Genomic DNA, 20,907 nt, shown 5'->3' on the forward strand with positions numbered 1-20,907 from the left:
GGAAGGACTCTAATGGTAGAGTGACTGCACTTATTCCAACACTAGAACATCTTTCCTTCATGGAAGAGAAGCAAAGACCTGAAAAACAGCCCACTCCATTTGCCTAAAGCATAAAACACTATATTATTCAGTAACAGCATAGTAGCATGCTCTTTTCATCCTTTATTTCTAAAGTGGATTTCATTTCAGCTGAAACATTTTCAACATATACTAGATCTGTTCTTAAAAACTACTCCTGATATTCACTCAAAATATAGAGAACTCACTTTTAAAGAAAGATATTGGCAAACTATGGCTATAGCAGTGACTAATGGGACACAATCACCTTGTTCGTTCACTATTGTCTATGGCTGCTTTTTTGTTATCGCAACAGAGCTGAGTAGTTTCAACAGAAATTAAATGGCCCATAAAGCCTAAATATTTACACATGGTCACTTTGCAGAAAAAAGTTTGCCAACTGTTGTTTTAGAAAACTTTTGCTATACTAATTAACAAGTACCACGTATTTAAAGTGCATTTTTAATTTTTTTAATTTTTAATTTTAAAAGGAAAAGATCATCATTGAAGGTGTGAAATAATGCAATTAATTGCACTCCACTGTACTCTTAACTTCTCTCAAAGAGACATTAATTAAAGCTATGCCCTCTTTTTAAAGATCTGTAAAAAATTATTATAAATCTGTTTCATTAATGAAAATATATGCTTCTTCATAGTTATTTCAATATTATTTGAAGTAGACAAAGTAGGTTAATCTAGAGAGAAGGTTGTTGTCACCACTAAAATTGACACATGATACTTTAAGTAAAAGAAAAGTGAGAAATGCAAATATTAAAGTAATTTTAATGTTTTTCCTCTTGAGGCAGCATAAGGTATGTTTTCCCATTAAAGTTGTTTGTGTCAATATGAAATCTTGCTTTTAACAATACTTTTATGCAGCACTAAAACCCAAGCAGCCCTTTATGAATAATTTCATCAGAATAAATATTTAATTCACTTTGTACATTACTCATAGTCTTTCCTTTTGCATTCCAGCATGTGCATTTCAACTATTAAAATTTATATTTAAAATAGTCATAAAGAGTAGTTTGTTAAAAAAATTGTATACTCGGCCGGGCGCGGTGGCTCAAGCCTGTAATCCCAGCACTTTGGGAGGCCGAGAAGGGCGGATCACGAGGTCAGGAGATTGAGACCATCCTGGCTAACACGGTGAAACCTCGTCTCTACTAAAAGAATACAAAAAACTAGCCGGGCGAGGTAGCGGGCGCCTGTAGTCCCAGATACTCGGGAGGCTGAGGCAGGAGAATGGCGTAAACCCGGGAGACGGAGCTTGCAGTGAGCTGAGATCCGGCCACTGCACTCCAGCCTGGGCGGCAGAGCGAGACTCCGTCTCAAAAAAAAAAAAAAAAAAAAAAAAAAATTGTATATTCTGAATAAAATAGGAGAGCCTTTTCAAGTCAACACCATAGAGTAGGGAAGTTTAGTCATGCTATACTGAATGTTTACCTTAAATAAAATATCTGAATGTTGATTCAAGTCACTACTAAAATTTTCTTACATTCATACTGAGAATTTGATTTTCAGTATTTAATTCTCTTTACTTTTTGCCTTCAAATACTTTAGCTAAAATCTCAATTATTACCTAGTCTATCATTTTTTCAAATTACTATCATAATAAAAAAGATTTGAAACTGAAGATCTGTTTGCATTAACATTGATAACTAATATTAGCATATTGTTTTACTGTACAAACATTTTCATATTAGTGATATCAGTTGGCCACTATCAAAGTCTGTGGAATATGAGGTACCAATATTAAGCCCTCCATCTCACAAAGAAGAAACTAATGAGCCACGGAGCTTGGGTGACCTACACCATATTACACATAGCAAGCCCAAGACTTTTGTTTATAATATTCTGTGTTTACAAGGCAAACCCCAGGTTTTACGGCATAGTATAAAAGAATTCAAATGATTTATACCACATACACAATATCTCTCATCTTCCTTGACTTCGTCTCTTTAAGGATGAGTAAGGAAGGTATGAAAATTTGTTTTCATCCCAAGATGTTTTTTATGTGTTTTTTAGTAACGATCCCAGAAGAATCAGACGGGCAAATCATGTAATTAGAGGAGGGTTTAATGAAAGGACACTTAACAAAAGTATAGGAAAGAGTTAGAGTTGGGATATCCCCCTAGGCTCTTCCAGAATCCTGAAACAAATTACAAAAGGAGGAGGTAGAGGTAAAGGACCAAGGGAAGGGAGTAGTTGTAAAAAGCTATAAAACGTTGTGTGGCCAACATGGTGGAAATCCGTTTCTACAAAATACACACACACACACACACACACACACACACACACACACAAATTAGCCGAGGGCGTAGTGGTGCACATCTGTGGTCCCAGCTATTCGGGGGCTGACTTAGGAGAATCGCTTGAGCCCAGGAGGCAGAGGTTTCAGTGACCCAAGATCGCGCGCCACTGCACCACTACACTCTAGCCATTTAGCCGGGGTCAGGGAGATTTAAGTCTCAGGAAACAAAACAAAACAAAACAAAAAAACTCTGTGTGCAAAATAACATCTGACAGGAAGTATGGCCTTCATCAGTTAAGTATATAGGCAGCTCCAACAAGGCTGCTGGAGGGAACCTGTGGAACAAATATTACAGTGGCATGACTTCCTTTCCTCCCTCTGCTCTTCTGCTAGTCCTTCCCACTGGAACAACCTAAGCAGAGGCCAGATGGCAAGGGGACCATTGATCTAAGCCATATATCTCTTTTCTGGAGCACAGTACAGAGGGCAGAAGGGTGGAGAGAAGATTTGGAGGGGAAAATGGAAATACTTAGAGTATGTCAGGATATTATTAGGATTCAGAACAGATTAAAGCTAGTGGACTTTATGGTCACATATATACTTTCTTCCTACCTGAAAAACAAGAGCTAGAGGCACCCCTAGCAAATCTCAATTCTCAGCTTCATGTTACAGGGTTCAATAGCCATGGCTTAGCCAGGATGACTTGGCAAGCTTGACCGGTGCATCAAAGAAGACTGTTCTTTTTCCCTCTGGCTCTGTATTTTCAGATACTGGCAAATAAAATTTTTGGCACATTGATGTAGTAAATTTTGAGACATATGTTTGTTGTAAGAGCCAAAAACTAATTTACTAGATTTCTTAAGTTTACATGTGTTGCCAAAGGTTCTGCTAGCCAAGAATATATATTTTGGTCTACATTACATACCTTCTTGGACAATTTGTAGGAAAGAAAAAAAAAAACAAAACCTGGACCACCACAAGGTCATGGTCTTCCTGACTGTTCCTTTCTTGCTAGGAGTATAAGAATAACAATGGCATAGTTTCTGGCTAAATAATTTAGAATTAAAAAAATAATAATAACCAGAATACTATGAACAAGCTGATATGAGCTATGCAGAGGAACTTAATTGAAGCCCAAATAGGTGGAAAAAATCCAGGCTTAACTAATCAGCAGCTAACCTGAGATGTAAAAGATTATTAGGAGTAAGCCATTTAAGTGATGGTATGGCGGGAAGCAAGAGAATATTCTAGAGTATAAAAAGTGATAATTTTAATTTTAATGCTTCTTTATCCTCTTTTGTCAGAGTCTCAAAGGCAGTATTCCTTATTTTTAAATGTGTAATTGGGCATTCTGTACTATTTCATACAAAAAAACTCCTTTAAAATTGTATTCTCCCTAGAACGCTATGTGAGTTCCTTATTGTCTTCAGTTCTTGACAGTATCTATCGCCCATGATTACTATCCACCCTCCCAGACTTTCTAAACACCTCTTAGCCAATATTTCACCTAGGAGTGCTTGGCAGACTACCCACATTATATTTAGGCACTAATTTAAATGAATATGAATTTATTGCCACACTCTACGTTTCCCCTCTATATAAAAGGAAGTCTTATTGGAAGCAACCAATTTCACTTGAAATTGTAACAACTGTTTTAAATTGTATTGCTTATCTTGCAGCCGGTTTTATGTGCATAGATACTGGATCGAACTCTGTAGGCAGATCATTTCTTGAAAGGTTGGCTTTCGTTAGCCCCAGTAATTTTACTTTGATGAATAGTCTTATGATGTATCATAGGACTAAATACAATAGAATCTTTTTAAATTTTTTCTTGTGTCTTGACACTAAAATAGAAACTTTGATGCATTTCATAAAACAGTTTATGGAAAGTTCTAGAATTACTAAGATGACCATGTACTTCAGTATAATTGTAACACAACTCATTTCTCACTTTGGTGCATAGTTATTCAATTTTTCCTATGGAGGCATGTGCACACAGACACTCAAGTGAGAGAAAAATCATTAATTTTTATAGAGTAAAATATTATGTACTGAGTTTTTGCTATATGCACAAAATTATTTAGAAAAACATAATTGGGCATGTACCAAAGTATGCTGATATTATCGATTGGCCCTGCAATTGAACATTTACCTACCACATATGCACATCCTAGTTTAAATCTGATTTGACCACTTTTAACAAACAACTGTAATACATGAAATTGAAATGGGAATAGAAGTCATGTTAGATATGTTTTTCTATGAGGACTCATGAGAGGGAATGGCTTTTGGGAATAAAGAATGGGAACATAAAAAATTAATATGACAATAAGAAAACATAATCATAGCCAGTGCTGAATAAAAATGTGACAGTGCCCTAAGGGCTGTATTTATATTAACCAGTTTTATCCTTACAACATTCCTAAGAAATAGCTACCATTATTATTTTCACAGGAGAAATCTGGGCCACAGAGTGGTTGACATGCCTACCCAAGGACACAGAGATAGTGATGTAATGGTTGACATGCCTACTAAGGACACAGAGACAGTGATTGTAGTGGTACAACTGGGTTTAAACCCAGGCATGCCAGACTGAGCCTATTCTCATAAGCACTCTACCAAATTGCCTCTCTATGAATCCAGGTTCCACATACCCAGACTAAGACCTAAAACATTATTATGAACATATTTTGTTGTGGTCACTAACATTGGAGTGCAGAGTCAGCAGCATACACATGTCTAGCATAAGACTGAAAAGAGAATATTTAATTAAGCTTCTGAAAAATTGGATGAACAACATTATTTACTTTAATCCATATAACTGGAAAATCAAAGGCCACATGTTAAATGCCCAAGCGCAAGATTGCAGGGATGAATTGGAGGCAAAGAGGCAACCACTAAACTGGGTCGACCGATTAATTAATTTATTTATTTATTTATCCATAAGTTATTGGGTGCAGGTGGTATTTGGTTACATGGGTATGTTCTTTAGTGGTGATTTGTGAGATTTTGATGCACCCATCATCTGAGCAGTATACACTGCACCATATTTGTAGTCTTTTATCCCTCACCCACCTCCTGCTTTTACCCTCAAGTCCCCAGAGTCCATTGTACCATTCTTATGCCTTTGCATCCTCATAGCTTAGCCTCCGTCTATCAGTGAGAACATACGATGTTTGGTTTTCTATTCCTGGGTTACTCCACATAGAATAATAGTCTCCACTCCAGTCTTCTCATTCAGGTTGCTGCAAATGCTGTTAATGAATTCCTCTTTATGGCTTAGTAGTCCATCATATATATATATATATATATATGTGTGTGTGTGTGTGTGTGGTGTGTGTGTGTGTGTGTGTGTGTGTGTGTGTGTCTCACAGGCTTTTTACCACTTGTTGATTGATGAGCATTTGGGTTGGTTTCACAATTTTGCAATTGTGAATCGTGTTACTATAATCGTGCATGTGCAAGTATCCTTTTCAAATAATTACTTCTTTTCCTCTGGGTAGATAACCAGTAGTGGAATTGCTGGATCAAATGGTAGTTCTACTTTTAGTTATTTAAGAAATCTCCACACTGTTTTCTGTAGTGGCTGTACTAGTTTACAATTCTACTAGCAGTGTAGAAGTGTTCCCTGTTCACCACATCCATGCCAACATCTACTGTTTTGTGATTTTTTTTATTATGGCCATTCTTGCTGGAGTCAAATGGTATTGCATTGTGGTTTTGATTTGCATTTTTCTGACCATTAGTGATGGTGAGTATTTTTTCATATGTTTTTTGGTCATTTGTTTATCTTATTTTGAGAATTATCTATATTCATGTCATTAGCCCACTTGTTTTTGGAATTGTTTCATTTTTTTCTTACTGACTTGATTGAGTTCGTTGTAAATTCTGCATATTAGTCCTTTGTGAGATGTATAGATTGTGAAGACTTTCACCTACTCTGTGGATTGTCTGTTTACTTTGCTGACTGCCCCTTTTATCATGCAAAAGTTCTTTAGTTTAATTAGTTCCCAGTTATTTATCTTTGTTTTTATTGCATTTGCTTTTGGGTTCTTGGTAATGAAATCCTTGCCTAAGCCAATGTCTAGAAGGGTTTTTTTCCAATGTTATCTTCTAGAATTTGTATAGATTCAGGTCTTAGATTTAAGTCCTTCATTCATCTTGAGTTAATTTTTGTTTACAGTGAGAGTTAAGGATCCAGTTTCATTCTCCTACATGTGGCTAGCCAATAATCTCAGTACCATTTGTTGAAAAGGGTGTTCTTTCTGAACTTTATGTTTTTGCTTGCTTTGTTGAAGATCAATTGGCTGTAAGTATTTGGGCTTATTTCTAGGTTCTCTATTCTGTTCCATTGGTCTATGTGCCTATTTTTATACCAGTACCGTGCTGTTTTGGTGACTATGGCCTTATAGTATAGTTTGAAATCAGGTAGTGTAATGCCGCCTTTGCTTAGTCTTGCTTTGGATATGTGGGCTCATTTTTGGTTCCATATGAATTTTAGAATTGTTTGTTCTAATTCTGTGAAGACTGTTAGTAGTACATTGATGGGGATTGCATTGAATTTGTAGATTGCTTTTGGTAGTATGATCATTTTCACAATATTGGTTCTACCCATCCACGAGCATGGGACGTGTTTCCATTTGTTTGTGTCATCCGTGTCTTTCAACAGTGTTTGTAGTTTTTCTTGCAGAGATCTTTTGACTCCTTGGTTAGGTATATTCCTAAGTATTTTTATTGTTTTGCAGCTCTTATAAAAGGGGTTAAGTTCTTCATTTGATTCTCCACTTGGTCGCTGTTGATTTATAGAAGAGCTACTGATTTGTGTACATTAATCTCTGGAAACTTTGCTGAATTATTTAATCAGTTCTAGGAGATTTGTGGAGGAATCTTTAGAGATTTCAATAGGCCTTCCAATACTATGTTGAAGGTCAGTGGTGCACGTGGGCATCTGTCTTGTTCCAGTTTTCAGAGGGAAAGCTTTCAACTTTTCCCCATTCAGTGTTATGTTGGCTGTTGCTTTGCTATAGATGGTTTTTATTACATTAGGGTATGTCCCTTGTATGCTTATTTTGCTGAGAGTTTTAATCATAAAAGATGCTTGATTTTCTCTAATGCTTTTTCTTTATCTATCGAGATGATCATGTGATTTTTGTTTTAAATTCTGTTTATGTGGCATATCACATTTACTGATTTGTGTGTGTTAAACCCTCCCTGCATCCCTGGTATGAAACCTACTTGATCATGGTGGGTTATCTTTTTGATATGTTGTTGGATTTTGTTGGTCAACTAGTATTTTGTTAAGAATGTTAGCATTTATGTTCATCAAGGATATTGATTAGTCTGTAATTTTCTTTCTTTCTTTCTTTCTTCTTTCTTTCTTTTTTTTTTTTTCTGTCATGTACTTCCCTGGTTTTAGTAATAAAGTGATGCTGGCTTCATAGAATAAATTAGGGAGGGTTCCTTCTTTCTCTGTCTTGTGGAATAGTGTCAAAAGGATTGGTACCAACTCTTCTTTGAAAGTCTGGTAGAATTCTGCTGTGAATCCATATAGTCCTGGACTTTTTCTGTTGGTAATTTTTAAATTACCATTTCGATCTTGCTGTTTGTTATTGGTCCATTTAGGGTATCTAACTTTCCTGATTTAAGCTAGGAGGGTTGTATTTTCCCAAAAATTTATCCATCTCTTCTAGGTTTTCTAGTTTATGTGCATAAAGGTGTTCATACTAGCCTTAAATGATGTTTTGTATTTCAGTGGTGTCATTGTAATATCTCCTGTTTTGTTTCTTAGTGAGGTTATTTGCATTTTCTCTCTTTTCTTGGGTAATCTTGTTAATGGTCTATCAATTTTATTTCTCTTTTCAAAGAACCGGCTTTTTGTTTCATTTATCTTGTGTAAATTTTTTTTGTTTCAATTTCATTTAGTTCTGCTTGGATCTTGGTTATTTCCTTTCTTCAGCTTTGTTTGGGCTTGGTTTGTTCTTGTTTCTCTAGTTCCTTGAGGTGTGACCTTAGAATGTCAGTTTGTACTCTTTCAGTCTTTGTTATATAGGTGTGTAGGGCTAAGAACTTTCCTCTTAGCACTAGCTTTGCTGTATCCCAGAAGTTTTTGTTGTTGTTGTTTGTTTGTTTGTTTTTATTTATTTTCTTGAGATGGAGTCTCACTCTGTTGTGTCCAGGCTGGAGTGCAATGGTATGATCTTGACTCACTGCAACCTCCACCTCCCGGATTCAAGCGATTCTCCTGCCTCAGCCTCCCAAGTAGCTGGGATTACAGGTGTCTGCCACCATACCAGGCTACTTTTTTGTATTTCTAGTAGAGACTGGGTTTCACCATATTGGCCAGGCTGGTCTCGAAAGCTCAACTTCAGGCTGTCCACCTGCCTCGGCCTCCAAAGGGCTGGGATTACAGGTGTGAGCCACTGTACCTGGCCTCAGAAGTTTTAGTAGGTTGTGTCATTATTGTTATTCAGTTTGAAGAACTTTTAAATTTCCTTCTCGAGTTCATTTTTCACCCAATGCCATTCAGAAGCAAGTTATTTAATTTCCAGGTCTTTGCATGGTTTTAAAGTTTCCTTTTGGAGTTGATTTCCAGTTTTCTTCCACTGTGGTCTGAGAGAGCGCTTGATGTAATTTTGATTTTCGTAAAATTTTTGAGGCTCTTTTGTGAGCTATCATATAGCCTACCTTGGAGAAAGTTCCATGCACTGTTGAATAGAATGTGTACTCTGCGGTTGTTGGATGAAATGTCCTGTATATATCTGTTAAGTCCATTTGTTCCAAGGTATACTATAAATTCATTGTTTCTTTGTTGAGTTCCTGTCTTGATGAATTGTCTTTTACTGCCAATGGAGTACTGAAGACACCCTCTATTATTGTGTTGCTATCTCATTTCTTAGGTCTATTAGTAATTGGTTTATAAATTTGGGAGTGCCAGGGTTAGGTACATATATGTTTAGAATTGTGATATTTTCCTGTTGGCCAAGACATTTTACCATTGTATAATGTCACTCTTTGTCTCTTTTAACTGCTGTTGCCTTAAAGTTTGTTTTGTCTGAAATAAGGATACCTGCTCCTGTTCTCTTTTGATATCCGTTTGCATGAAATGCACTTTTCAACCCTTTTTCTTGTAATGATGACTTTTGGATCCACAACAGTAATAACAAGCAATAGTGTGTACCCAATGAAAATGTGACTCTAAATTCACAAGCCCAGTTTCTAGTCCAGCTCCATTAGTAAGTGACAATATAGCTCTGGGAAAACTACTTAAGCTCTCCAAGCCACACTCTTCTCAACTGTAAAATGTTGATAAAAAGAAAAGCCCTGATCATAGAGGATGTGCAGCAGACACTGCGAGGTGCTAACATATACAAAGTCCCTAGCTTTTTTCTACTATAGAGGCAAAGGAAGAAAAAGTATTGTATCAAACATTTGTATATAGTCTAAAAGTGATCATATGACCCAGGTCTAATGAACAAGATATTAGAAAGTGTCTGAGTGGTCTTTCTGTTAACGACAGACCACTTTTTTTTTTTTTTTTCTTACTTCTTAAGGAACATACTAGGCTGGTGTGTATCATTAATCCTTGGAATTTCAGGTTTGGTCTTCCCCTTCTCTGTTATTCAGAAACAAATCTTGGAGATGCAAAAGTGAATGTACGGAAAGGTTATTTATCTACCTCTAAATTTCCATATATGCTTCAGGCTGTGTATCCCAGAATTTCTTGTCTTCATGGATAGAGTAAAACACACACACACACACACACACACACACACACACACACAAAAAAAAAAAAAACTCTCTTTATTTAAGATACTGTATAGGCTTACTGTGAACATTAAAGGAAGTAAATGGAGATAAGCACTTAGTGAAGTGACTTGCCTGCAGCAAAGTATTATTAACTAACAGCCATGGCTAGTTTAATGTGCTTCTTATAACCTTTCTCTTCCATATTCTATTACACTGTGTGTATGTTAGAAGAAGAATGTACTGGTATCAATATACATGTGGGTCATAATTCAATACTTTTAGCATTCTCTTAACCTTTGCCAGTAAATATCATGAAAAGCCAATTGTACTACAGGTTTTCTCACTTTTTCTTGAGCTAAATCCAATATATTCTAATTGATAAGCTGAAAAGTTAGGAAAGCAAACATTCAAGAATGGATGTGAATATATTTTAAGAACTTTCATAGGGTTAAAAATCATTTCTGGTATGGATTTTACAGTTGCAATAAAAAAAATAGATGTGCATCTGGTTTGGACTGTTTTGATGAGGCTTAAAATATCTTGGGGAGAGTAGGGTATATTTACCATATGCTCAAGCCTTAGTTCATTGATTGGTTTATTGAGCCATGCTGACTTCCTAGTGTAAAGCTGATTCATTATGTGATTCATCACAGGAAAAGCTAATAAGAAACTGAAATGCTTTCTCTACTTTTCTGCAAAGTGTATGTTTCTTAATGGTCTTTAAATGATGTAGTTTTCAACCATGACCTGCATTCCTTAAACTGTCAAGATGAAAATTAAAGTAATATTTAAACTAAAATGATATATTCAATGAAGTAAAGATGTTTCTGGCTTTTTGAAAGGTAGGTATAGTCTATCATACGTCCAGAGTTCCATTATTTACTAAAACTACATGCATGGTAAGTTGTATTTTCCAGAAATGGTTCCAAAAATATTCCCCAATGCATGCATTCTTATGATGCAACTTTGACCTAACTTCCATTAAGAGGTCAGACCTGTTATTTCTTTATAATCCTGGTAGACTTGGGACTCTGGCAGAAGTAATGTTATGAGTATTGCAGTGTTAGATCATAAAAGATAACACATTTGTTTGATTCTCTTGAGGTACCTGGTTCAGCAACCAAGCCAGCATACTGCGAGGGAGCCCAAAATAGCCCATACTCAGAGATCACATGAGAGAGGTAGTGCATAGGTTTTCTAGCCATTAGGCCATCAAAGGTCTCAGTTGACAACCAGAATCAACTACTCCACATGTGAGTAAAGATGACCCCAGAAAACTCCTGCCATCAGGTACTGAATCACCTCTAGATTTCTAATCTTCCCTGCTGATGCCCCAGGCAAGGTATAGTCAGGATAAACCATCCCACCTCCCCCACTGTGCTATATCTAAATTCTTGATCTACAAAAACTGAGTCTGTTAATGTTATTGCTTCATGCCGTAAGTTATGGTGTACTTTGTTAAACAGTAATAGTAACTGCTACAACTTCTTTTCATTAGAAGTTAAGAAACTCCAAGTGATGGAGCCAGGATACCTTAGTAATATTAATGCTGTAACCTATATATTTATATATATTATCCCTCCAATTATGCTGAATGAATGTAAGCTTCATGAATGCGTGAATATATATATTCATCTCCTTAAATGGCTTCTAAGCAAAATAGGTTACCTAAATGTATAATTTCTAAATCAGCCTATTTGAGGCTGGTAGACTGGTGAATATGGTAGCAAACTGAAAGGAATATGCATTTCTAACTAGTGTCATTTATCCTAACTAATGGCATTGACATGAAAATTTCTTTCAAAATTCTGGGAAAAAACATACACATATACTATATATCTGTTGTTTCCACCTCCATAATTCATTTTCCTCTAGCTGTACTGCTCCAAAATAGGGAACACCATTTTCATTACTTCTCCTGAATTACTAAATTGGCTCAATATTCTGGTTTTTCTATTTCCACTCTTGTTCATTGCAATCAATTTTCCACAGAGCAGCTTGAGCCATTTTCTGTTTTTGTTTTCAATATAAATTAAATCAGGCACTTATTTCCTAGAAGGCTCTGCAATATCTGACCTTGCCAACATCTACAAGTTTGTCTAGTGCCATTTTAAAGACCCTAAGGTGTTCATAGCTAAGAACCTGTTATTTCAGCCTAGACTGTTCTTTCCCTATGATTTCTAGGCCCTAAGGTGTTCACACCCCTAAGGTGTTTTAGCCTAGACTATTCTTTCCCTTATGATTTCTAGGCCCCTTCTTATCTTTTCAATCTAAGCCTAATTGTACTCCAATGGAAGCATCTTTTGTGTACCTCATAAATGTGGGAACCCCCCCCCCACATTGAGCCCCATTTATTCACATTAGAGCACTTATTATAGGCAGTAACTTTTATAAATAAACACACATTTATATATTTCACATATATATACATGCCTGTCCTCCATATTGACTTCATAAATAAAACCAAGGTTCAAAATAGCTAACACATAAGAAGTAATTAATAATTATTATATAAAAGTGTCATTGAAATAAAGATTCCAGAGAAAACTGAAAGTCATAATTACACTGGTTAAATATCACATACATATACACAGAGACATATATATGTAACGAATGTTAGAAAAATTATTTTTAAAATGATGGAACGAAAGGTGTATTTCATCATGCAAATGAACAATATTTAATACTATCATTATCAACTAGAAAGAAAGAACATGGATTGAATAATAATTCAATAAAATAATAAAATGAACATAAACAATGGAAAATAGAAAAATAATACAGATAAAGACAGAACATTTTATATTTATAAACAAAATATGAGTCAATTTGGCAAATACAGGCAATAAATAATAAATATAAATATTAGATCTCTCCCCAGAGTCCTTAGCACATAACTTCTACAACCTTTACATTTCTTGAAAGTTAGGGGTTCCAGGAGAATCTTTTGTTCTAATATTTGATATCTGAACTGGTTCTTGACACAGAGCTCCTAAGACCTTTATAATTTCCTGAGTGATAGAAGAATCTGATGCAGAGCTCTTAAATCACTTGGAATTTCCTCGGTGATAGGAACATCTTTTTATCTAATGGGGCGACTCTTGGTGTGCTCCTGGATGAGTGCTCATTCCTAGAAAGACCAAGCCATGATTATAAACTTAGAGCTTTTATTGTTCATCTGTATCGTTTATTAATAAATCAGTAAATGTAAGTAAATGTTACTGAGTTCTGTGAGCCACTCTAGCAAATTAATCAAATCCAAGAAAAGGGCAATGAGATCTCAGATTATGGCTGGTAGGTCAGAAGCATAGGTGATATCCTACTATTTCTTGTGACTGGTGTCAAACATGGGGGGCAGTCTTGTGGGACTGAGCCCTTAACTTGTCGGATCTTACTCTATCTATAGGCAGTTAACGTTAGAATTGAATCAAATTAGAGACACCCAGCTGATGTCTGCTGGAAAATTGTCTGGTATGTGGAAAAATACTGCCACACATCTGGTGTCAGAAACGTAGTGCTGAAGGACTATATAAGAGAATAGGAGAAACACTGTTTTTTTCTCTCTGTTCACAGGTAAGCAATTTTAAAAGTAAAATAGAAAACAAAAACACAAACAAGAAACACTGGCAAATGAAGTGAAAATAAAGAACAACACTCATGTAACAAAAGTTGGAAATGTAGGGAAGATAAAACATCAGCTAGAGAACTACTTGAAGCATCTGGGAATACTTTGTACAATTACACGATGGTAACGAGGCAGTATGGAATATCTGAGATTGACATGAAAGTATTAGCTACAAAACAAGAGCAATGTGAATTAAGGGAAAAAGGCACTGAAGCCGGAGAAATTAAACAGTGAATAATTTCAATATTTCCATGGACACAATTGAAATATAGTTTAAAACTATTCATCTTTCACAGAAAATTTATTTTAAATTATGAAAATAAATAGTACTAAGAAAACTGTAACTCTGTTGCATTCGTGTGTAGAAGCAACACATTCTTACAGACAACTCAATCAAACAAAATTCAGCAAACATACTTTCATGGCTGACAGAGAATACTACAGAGACATGTTACTAGAATCTTCTGAAATGGCAATTCAAGAGTGTGATTGGCAATACCTCACAGAGATCACGAAGATATAGCTTCAGAGAGCATTTTCCTGATGCTAGATTTTCATTTCTGCAGGCTGAATATTTAGTATGATATCTCATACAGTGACAATTTAAGTTATCTCAAGACTTCGAAAAAATATCATGGTAATAAATGTGTTCATATACAAATCTATTTCTAATATTTCAAGGAAAAAAGTTCAAAAAGAATAATTTATTAATTATTTCTTTCAGGCAAATTTGCCAATATTGAAGACATTTCAAATCAAGTAATATATTGAAGAAACATGTACTAAAGGTTTTCAATAAATATTAGTTTTTACAATTCATAAAAATTTATTCCAATTTGAATATCTAAGCTTATACAATCTTTCTCTTTAATTTTCTTTCCCACAAGGAAGTCTCATGCAGTATATGTTTTTTCACGGCCATCTGGAAAAGCATATGAACTGTTTTAATTGAATTCTATTATTTGAAAAATTCCAGGCTGGAGATGAAGGTGAAGGTAGGAAATAGAACCAGGTCAAAGAGAAAATTCATTGTCAACATGGGATTAAATAATGACAATGCTTGATACATGATTTCATTAAATTCCAGTAGTACTGAAGGTCTTAACACTAGAGTTGTGTGTTTCAGGTCATATTGCTGGTAAATGGTAGAGTGAGATTTGAATTTAGATGAGGCTGGTGGCAAAAACAATACCCATGGTCTTTGCTCCAAATCACGTATTTTTTCATTTTATATTCACCTCAAATTAAATAGTGTGTGTGTGCATGCACATGTATGAATGATAAACTGTATGTGTGTAGACGTCCTTCTTTTATGGTTTGGTGTGGAGAATAGTAAGAGAAATGTGGTTACTTCCATTAAAACAAAACAAAACAAAAAAACAAGAAGCAATTTACAGAAATAGTACGAACGGTGACTATGTATTTGAGATGTAATAAACATAATGGAATCATTTTCTAAGTGATATTGTTTTAGAATAATATTTTATTTCCAAATTACTGAAATGCCATAAACATACTATTATCTCAAAATACATTAGCAAAGTAATATATTGAAGCCAAATTGCCCTCAGCATTAATGAGAACAGCTATTAATGAACTAATGCTTTAAACAGTCATAAAAATCAAGAGCAATTTTAACAAACTTCAAATTTTCTAATAAATTGAAAAATGGAAATAATTAACATGCTTAGGATAATCACAAAGTACTTGAGGAATCTGGCTACTGTTTTTGTTCCTATTCAAATATGTTGAAATCTAATTATGATTTCTTTGGCATTGATTTTAGTGGTCAGAAGCCACCAAAATCAAAGAAACATGTGAAAACTTTGGACTCAGCTTTTTTTCTTTTGCATCCCTGGATTATTCTATTATTACTTTTAACTTTCAATGCTTGTAAATAACTATGAAACATCTTCACTAAATGTTCAACATTGAATTTCAATGGAAATTTACACAAGGGTAGTTTAACTAATTTCAAGTTATAAAATGCTTTTTGTTTTCCTTATTTGGTTTGTGAAACTCTGAACTGTGCTTCTATTAATAGTGTTCATTGTATGTATATCACACTTAGTATTCTCATAAAAACCATGAAAAAATGTTTGGTTAGAGCCAAACAGAGCATCATCCATTTACTCTATTCAATCACATTAAATATAAGACTCCAGTTCTCGATTCCCAGTTCTCTCACATTTGGATGCAGTCCAAGTATTTTGAATCTCATTTTAAAAATCTGAATCAAAAGTCCTTCCAATACCATCTGCTATTTATTACATTTTCAGTAACTTTTTTCAGACACAGCATGACATCTTCCAGACCTAACAATTAGAGTAGAAACACTTGGACTCTTAAGATCCAACTTTCAAAACTAAGAGCCACCAAAGCATTTAAAATACAGTTGATATTATTGAGAATAACTAGATGATCTCATCTCACCAGATAATCAGTATTTTTTTATTTATATTACTGGATTCCAAACAATAGGTATGTTTTAGTAATCCTTTTTACGTGTCTTCTTTGAAGTAAATACAAGAAGCTCATCTTGTAAAGGAATTCCTTCCTTCCTTGGTGCATATGTAGCAGTGAAGTACAGGGAAATATGTATCTTATGATAGTTGGTTTCTTCAAGAAGATGAATCCAACATGAAAAGAGATATGTGAGAGATTCATTAGGAGGAATGCCAGAGAAGGATGAAAGAAACCGCCAGAGAAGACAGGAAGAGCCTCAGACTGTGATGCATGTCTAACACCTGTGAGGGAAATAAAGAAAGAATTGGGTAGGAGGATTCTGTGACTACAGCACAGCTCCAAGAAACATTTGGTCAGGCCATGGAGGAGTCCTCAAGCCAATTCACCTGTGAGAGGAGTACTTGGTCTCCTAGAAATGTCTTGGAATTGTGATGTTCATCATGCTCATTCACTGGCTGGGTACAACTTGAAAGAAAAGTATCCTCAGTACAAATACTGTAGTAGATTCAGAGGGGCAGCAGTGTGGGTTAATGGTCAACTATGCTTTCCATGGCGGGAGATGTGAGTTGTGCATTAGTATGGTTTTCACATATAAAATTCAGTAAGATTCCCAAACTAAAGGTTTAGCAAAAATATAGATTATTACTTAGATTCTAAATTCCAGTGCTATTTTTTTCCGTTTCCTCACATTCAATGATAGAACACTCAAGTCGCCTTTTTGTCTATAGATCATGTAGATACCACTGATAGTTTATTAGTGAAAGCAGTGCTTCTCTGCATTCCAAAGCAGGCTGAATAAGAATGTCTTGGAAAATATTTCCCTATTATCTAGTGGGTTAATATAATTCAGAAATTCCCTACACCATCTACATTAGAGATGTCAATCATGGCACCTGCTGTCCCTTGGACTTGTTTAAATACACTTGATTGCAAATCATAAATGACCTCCTGATCCAAGGGGAGCTATTCTTTTGAATATCCTGTAATCTAAAATGATATTTTCTGGGTGTTAAAAAATAATCTTGGCAGTCTAATCCTCACTTTCAAGACTCTAAATTGGGAAACAGACAGAAAATTATACATTCAGCAATGGGTACTGAAAATACAAGATCATGGTTCAGGAAAAAACCCATCCCTTGTGTAGCACATTTCAAATACTTAAATCTGCTTTGATTGATAACAGAATACAAAACTATGTCATGTAATTATCCTTTATGTTTCTCCTGATATTCCACCTTCATCTCCCTCTGCTAGTCTCCAGGTCAACCGGCTTTCTTTAACTCCTTTAAATGTTCCCAGTTCTTTCCCACTCTGGAACTTTAAATATTCTGCTTCTTTAACAGTTTATCTGGTGGACCAACATCTCTTGAGGCTAACTTCATTTACTTGAGGCCACTCATTCTAGTCCTAGAGTCAAGAAATAATTGTGTGCAGATTTGGAATTCCTTCAAGATGACAGTTTCTCAACACAATGCTGTAACTTCCATCATTTGCTTTCTGCTCTGGTACAATGGTGAGAGAAACAGTCAGATGGCAGCCTGATCAGCATGCACAAAGTTGCTACCTGGAAGTGCCGGTAGTTAAAAATGTCTGAGTAAACTCTCAAGCAATGAGGAAGGGGAAATGATGAATCTACGATTCTTTCTGTGGTATCTCTCAGGTGGAAAATTATGGACAGTATCCTATATATTTATCTGAAGGTTTTGGAAAGACTAAGCCTCAATTGCTCATGGCTGAGACCAATTCCTCCTTCTTTTATGATTTTCTCTGCTCTTTGAGTTACCTGGAAGATGTTTATGGCATAGAAAACAGGCTGCTGAGCAAGATAACTTTAGTTGGAAAAAAGATATAGTTACCATTTATTGAAAACCTGTGATACAAGATGGGTTCAATGGTTCAAGCCTGTAATTCCAGCACTTTGGGGGGTTGAGGTGAGAGAATGTTTTTGCATGTAAGAGATGATCTTGAAAATCTTAAACCCAGGAGTTTGAGACCAACCAGGGCAAATTTTGGAGATAACATGATGAGACTTGTTGAGTTTATTTTAATTTTTGGAGTACTGATATATTTATATAGAGGTTTCCCAAACCCAGTAGAAAATGCAGAAAAGGAATCGGAACTGAAGAAGCACCTGCCAATGTAGCAATCATATTACATAAGATTATGTACATAAGATGTACATAGTATACATCAAATAAAATAATTGTTAATAAATATCTCAAAATAAAACTTTTGCATTTTAAATATTACTTAGTGTGTTCAGGTGTAAAATATGTGGGGCTAAAAGGCAAAAGCATTATTCATTTTATAATACCTGGTGTTTCTAGACATTCACAGCAAGAAACAACCTATTGTGTCATATCATTCATTAAATGCTCTTGATAAACAGTGCTATCATTAGAAAAATCATTCATAAAGTCTTACTTTCCTAAATAGTGCATCACAGAAAATATTTAAATTGCATAGTGAGAAAAATTAATGATACGAATTGTTCAAATTAGTCAAAATCAAATACATTTCAGCACCTTGGACACAGGCACCCATGTTACTGCCTTAAAACAACTATGTTACCATACAGAGTGTTTTTGCTGTAAAAATATGTTTTCCAGCTAGAAATCTGTCAAATACTAGTACTTATCTCTTAGCAAGTTTTTAAGAATTTATGGTACACATTCAATTAATGTTATCTAATGTGGTTTCTTATTGTTTTCTTTGTTCCCCAAATATTTGTGTTATGAATATATTTTCTTAGAAATCTTCTCATGGCAAACAATCCCTTTATCTTTAAAGTATTACCTATACTATGCAATAATTCTATTTTAGAATATATAAAGCATTCCCATATACATTGTATCAATTCTGAATCCTGTCAAAACAGGTTTCCCAAGGGCAAGAACTTTTGTTCATTCATATGAGTTACCTGTCATTATGTAAGTTACTTATCATTGTTTTCCACAGAAGAGTTTCTGGAACTACTGCATAAATTCATGAATTTGGGTCTTACAAAAATGGAAGTCAACTGGCTACTGTTTACTAGTTTCATCTCACAGAATAAATAGTTACTTTGTCTTCCAGTCTATTTTTCCTTTTTCTTATCCTAGCTTGTCCCTCTTAAGGCTTTTCTGGGCAATGTCCTTACCCTTGTCAAGCACTTTCTCTAAGATCTCTTCTGAGGAGGGGCATTAACTCAGTCATCAGAAATCAGCTGAGGTTGGCCTCCAAGTTTCAATCACACTGTGAGAGCTAGCATCATAGCAAATAGAGATTAGCCTTTAGAATTAAATGTATCTAGGTTTGTAGCCAATGTCTATTACATAAAAGCTGCATACACTTTAATGAGTAATATATTTGATCTGGAACTCACTATTTTCATTTGTAAAATTGCATTGTGCTATTAAGGATAGACAGACTATGCAGTGCCAACAATCGACTCCAAAATTTGAGCAAGAACTGTTTATTACTCACTTCCATTGCCTATGAACCCTGTTCATTGTCACTACTAGGAAGATACACTGGCAGAGTAGCAACCATTCAAATGTTGCTTGTCACTATATCAACTGTGGAAAAATGAACTCTCAATAACTGGAAATATGTTGTAAAATAAATTAGTGACCACTATTTCCATCTATACCTTGCATAGCTTTTAGAATCAAAGTTGGAGATAATCAGTTTCTCTCTCTCTCTCTCTCTCTCTCTCTCTCTCTCTCTCTCTCTCTCCCTTTTTTAAGAGGTGAAGTGTCACTGTGTTGCCCAGGTTAGTCTCAAACTCCTGGGTTTAAGATTTTCAAGATTATCTTTTATATGCAAAAATATTCCCCCACCTGGACCTCCAAATATACTGGGATTACAGGCATGAGCCACAAAACTCAGACTATATCAAGTTTTTCAATAAATGCTATTAATATATCATTTCCCCAACTAAATTTGTCTTTTTCAGCAGGCTGTTTTCTATGTTATTCCATAGATTTAGTAACAGGGGAGAGATCTTGTCTTTCGAAGGCCTCTGCTAAGCACTTACATACCTCTTTATAACAATGGGAGTTTTCTAGGGCATCTTCATGCTTTCCTTCTGCTAAAATAAATGAGTTCATCTGAGCAATAGTAACTACTTATTTTGTGTGTGTCTTACTGTTTACAAGGTACATTAGGGATCTTGTTTTATTATAATCTTTTTTTTATTATTATGCTTTAAGTTCTAGGGTACATGTGCATAACGTGCAGGTTTGTTACATATGTATACTTGTGCCACGTTGGTGTGCTGCACCCTCAACTCGTCAGAACCCATCAACTCGTCATTTACATCAGGTATAACTCCCAATGCAATCCCTCCCCTCTCCCCTCTCCCCATAAGAGGCCCCGATGTGTGATGTTTCCCTTCCCGAGTCCAAGTGATCTCATTGTTCAGTTCCCACCTATGAGTGAGAACATGCAGTGTTTGGTTTTCTGTTCTTGGCGATAGTTTGCTGAGAATGATGGTTTCCAGCTGCATCCATGTCCCTACAAAGGACACAAACTCATTCTTTTTTGTGGCTGCATAGTATTCCATGGTGTATATGTGCCACATTTTCTTAATCCAGTCTGTCACTGATGGACTTTGGGTTGATTCCAAGTCTTTACTATTGTGAACAGTGCTGCAATAAACATACGTGTGCATGTGTCTTTAGAGCAGCATGATTTATACTCCTTTGGGTATATACCCAGTAATGGGATGGCTGGGTCATATGGTATTTCTAGTTCTAGATCCTTGAGGAATCGCCAT

The sequence above is a fragment of the Trachypithecus francoisi genome, unplaced genomic scaffold, assembly GCF_009764315.1.
Source record: "Trachypithecus francoisi isolate TF-2019V2 unplaced genomic scaffold, Tfra_2.0 Lachesis_group1, whole genome shotgun sequence".
NCBI classification, from domain to species: Eukaryota; Metazoa; Chordata; class Mammalia; order Primates; family Cercopithecidae; genus Trachypithecus; species Trachypithecus francoisi.